Raw genomic sequence first — 4243 nt, 5'->3', positions numbered from 1 at the left:
CTGTGAAAGCTCAAGTCAACAACTTCTGACATTGCTAGTTCTACGGATAACCCACTACTATTATGCACTACTGGACTATATTGGATTATTTTGCTGAATTCATGCACCTACAATATTTAAATGGTAATGGAATATCCATCTTCACAAAACTAAACAAAAAAAGGGATACAAATGAAGGACCATTTTGTATCTATGTATACAATAGTTAGGATAGATTTATAGCTACTTTCCCTTAACTCAATGAGAAGAAAGATTTGTACTAGTAGTGTTTGGACAGGATATCATGTCTGCATCTTGTAATATGAATAACCACTACAAAGACAACAATATGCGATATATTAATTATTGAAAATGTCCTATTAATTGGGTTTGAAACTGTCTCATTGCTATTTGTTTCTTAATACAATTAAGAAAAAAAGTCCTTACTTTGAGAAGGAACAAACTGAAACCTTGAGTAAACTTTCTCAAGGTTAGATATATAAGTGCTTCTAAATTACATACAGGATCAAATCAATAGGAACTCAGTGTTTCCAATGTATAGCAACATAGTCTTTAAATCACTCTTGGTGTAGCAGAAGGATAGCTGAGGAATAAGCAGCTGTATACCTGGGCCCTGGTTCTGCCATGTGTCTCATTAAATCTGAGTTTCTGTTGCCTTATCTATAAAGTGGGAATTAAAAATACCACTTATAGAGTTGTTTAGAAGTTATAAGGGTGTTGTGGAGTGCAGGTGCAACTAGGACGGGCAGAGAGAAGGCCTGAGTGTTGGGGTGTCTTATTTTGTCAAGTGGTAAGAAGGCCAGTTTAGAGGCCAGTTTCCATTTCCTCTGTGATGAATTAGGCCTAACTGCACAACATGCCTTATAAGGTATATATTAGTGAACTTTCTGTCATGATAATGAAAACCAGCTGTAATGTGTTCACAAGACACTTATGAGGAAGTTTTACTAGTTCACGATTTTGATGTTCCAAGCTAAGATCACAAGGCCGTATTGATTTGTCCTCTGCTAGGGGGCTCATGGAAGATAGTGTCACAGTGGGGCAGAAACACAAGGGAGGGTGAAGTACTGTGGCTCACACAGGAAGCCAGAGAGAGCATAAGGTGCCAGGCTTGCTCCTCCAATTGCCATCTTCTCATGAGAACCACCAGGAGTCACACAGAAGCTGCCTCAGTGCCTTCCCAAGGTAGCTGCTCCAGTAGGCCAGGAGCCTAGGTGCTACCTCCACAAAGTCCCACCATATTCAACACCACCAGCCTGGGACTAAACCTTTCATCCAAGCACCCCTGGGGGACACTCAGCACACACCAAACTGTCCATTGTATTGGTATGAGGAATACATTAGATGATAATCATTCACAGTGCTGGGGCAGTCTGGTGCGTCAGTGCCTGCAAGTGTTGGCCATAACTATCAATATCTTCCATCAGCATTTTGCAGCATCAGTTGATGTCATTTGATTGCAGCAACAACATCCTACTTACACACAGACACAAGTACTGTCAAGGAGATATATTTTAATTGTAAAAATTAGGTTGTCATTTTCTTCTTTTGCATTTTTTAATCCTATAATTAGAACATATATTATTTTAATAATCAAAGTTATGTTTTATTTTCAAAAATCACCTATGCACATATGATCAATTAGTTCTTGACAAATATGCTAAGACCTGAGACAGTTCAATGAGAGAAACAAATTTAAAAATTCATTTAAATTAAAAATATTAATTTAAAATTATTTTTAAAATAAATAGTTCTGGAACAATGGGGTAAACATATGCAGAGGAATACAGTGAGACTCCTTGTATAGATACATAAAGTTCACTAAGAATGGATCAAAGATCTAACTGTGAGAGCTAAATGGAATAAAGCAGACACAAGTTCAAATGCCACGTGATTTGTCTTATAATACAGATAAAAGAGAAAAATAAAAGATGGTTAACAGAAAATGGGGAAATGGGTCTTTTGAAAAAGGAAAGACAACCAAGGGAAGGTGGAGGGGGAGGTAGAGAAGGGATGGGACAGAGAAGTAAGATTGAGCTGCATCATGCCCGTGCATCATGTAAATGCCCTACATGAATGGAATCCTTATGTACTGCCAACATGAACTAATGGGTGTAAAAATTTAAATGCTCTTAGAAATAACTATAAATGTAAATTTTTGTGATTTTAAATTAGGCAGTGGGTTATTATATATGACATGAAAAGGGTAAAATAGTCAAGCGAGCAAAGATAGATAAATTAGACTCAAATGAGGTTAAAAATCTATTGTGCTTCAAATGACACTATCAAGAAAAGAAGAATAAAAGTTATAGAATGGAAGAAAATATTTTAAAGTCATATTTTTGATAAAGACTTGCACCCAGAATATATAAACACTGCTTACAATTCAACAGCACAATAATCTCCTGAACAGAGCCTATATTTCAAGTATGATATGTAAATGACAGTAAGTACATGAAAAGAACATTGCTATTGTTTATTATGGAAATGCAACAAAACCACAGTGAGATCTATTGCACATCTACTAACAGCCTACAGCTAAAAACAGACAAAATTGGTTAAAACAATAGTGCATTTGCTTTCACCTCTTTTGCTAACATAAATTCTCCATGTGTTTTCTTTATTTTTAAGTATTAGTGCAGGGTCTGCAGAGTCTTCCTACACAGATTGGACTTGTAGTGATCCTCCTGTTTTCAGCCTCCCAAGCACTGGGGTTACGGGTGCACACCACCTGCCCAGTCTTAGTCGCTGTCCCAGTGTGCCCCTGGGCGAGGTGAGTATGTTTTCTTTGTGGCAGTCTCAACCTGCACGCGACTGGGTTGTCCACCTCCTCACCCACTGCTCTAGCTCTGTCTCCTTCCCTTCCCCTGCCCCACTATGCCAGCCAAGCAAGTTCCGTTGCATTACTCCTCTTCCCCGATACATCTCTGTGTCCCACCCAAGTGCTGTCACATTTTCAGTAAGGTCAGGAACACACATGGCCATCATTGTGCTTTCTTCTCATTCATTGCTTCACTTTTCTATAAGGCACTTTCACAACTTGAATTACTGCACACTTATTTATTACTGTTCAAATGAATGGAAGTACAGTAAGATCAGGGACTTCAGACAGTTTTATAGTGCAGTGTTTTAACTTACGGTTTTCTAACTTTATGATGTACAAGAGCAAAACACATTAAAGTAGAAATTCTTCCAGGCTATAAATTTTTCTTTTAAACCCAGTTCTTTCAGAGTTCCATTAGCTACAAAAAGACGATTCCATTCTTTTTGAACAAAGAGAAGTCAAAGAGAAATAAGTAGTCCCAAATCATTTACTAAAGCAATATTACGTACATAGTTTGTAAGAGGCACACATGCAAAATGGAAAACCAGAATCAACAGCAGTTTAGGAAAAAGAACAATGTTGTTTCCAAAGAAGCTCAAAAGAATCAAACTTAAAAAATTGCTCCTACCAAATACAAGAGAAAAAAATCCAAGATTTCAAAGGTTACTAGTTCATAATAATGTGAATATGTTGAAGAAAGTATAAAATTTTCACAATTATCATAGCCTCAAAGCTCAGAATTAACAGCATTTTCTCTCTTATGTGCCAAGAGGGGCAATGAAATCAGACATAAAAACATAGTGTCTCCACCAGATAAGAATACAGTACCCACTCATGGGAAAAAAAATAGTCTAGGACTTCAAAGGATATTAATTCATAATGATCTGAATGTGTTGGCAAAAATCACAAAATGTTCACAGTTACAACTATACAGGACAGAGCAGTTTTTCAGACATCAACATTATAAAAACCAAGGGCAATTTTTTCCCTTATAATCAGCACTTCATTCATTTCAGGGACCAGAATTTGATGAGCTGACCTGTTATTTTTGTTTTATCTCAGTGCAAAATGTTCTTCTTTTTTCTTTTCTGAGGGAGGGTCATGATATACAAATTTATTTATTCTTTATATTTGGGGGAACTGGGGATTGAACTCAGGCCCTTGTGCCTGCCAGGGAAGTGCTTATTCCACTGAGCCATCTCCTTGGCCCAAAAATGTAGGTTACTTTTTTTTTTTTTTTTTGCATTTCCAGGGATTGAACTCAGGCCCTTGAGCTTGCCAGGAAAGCACTTATTCTACTGAGCTATCTCCCTGTGCTATATGCACTTACTTATAATGACAGGGTGAAGTGTTAGTCTTGACCCCATACACCTAAAAAGAGTGTTTTAGAAAGAATGCTTGGAAGAGAACAGCAAAGAT

Source organism: Octodon degus, unplaced genomic scaffold, assembly GCF_000260255.1.
Source record: "Octodon degus isolate 3935 unplaced genomic scaffold, OctDeg1.0 scaffold00240, whole genome shotgun sequence".
Classification (NCBI taxonomy): domain Eukaryota; kingdom Metazoa; phylum Chordata; class Mammalia; order Rodentia; family Octodontidae; genus Octodon; species Octodon degus.
Note: the sequence above shows the minus strand (reverse complement) of the source record.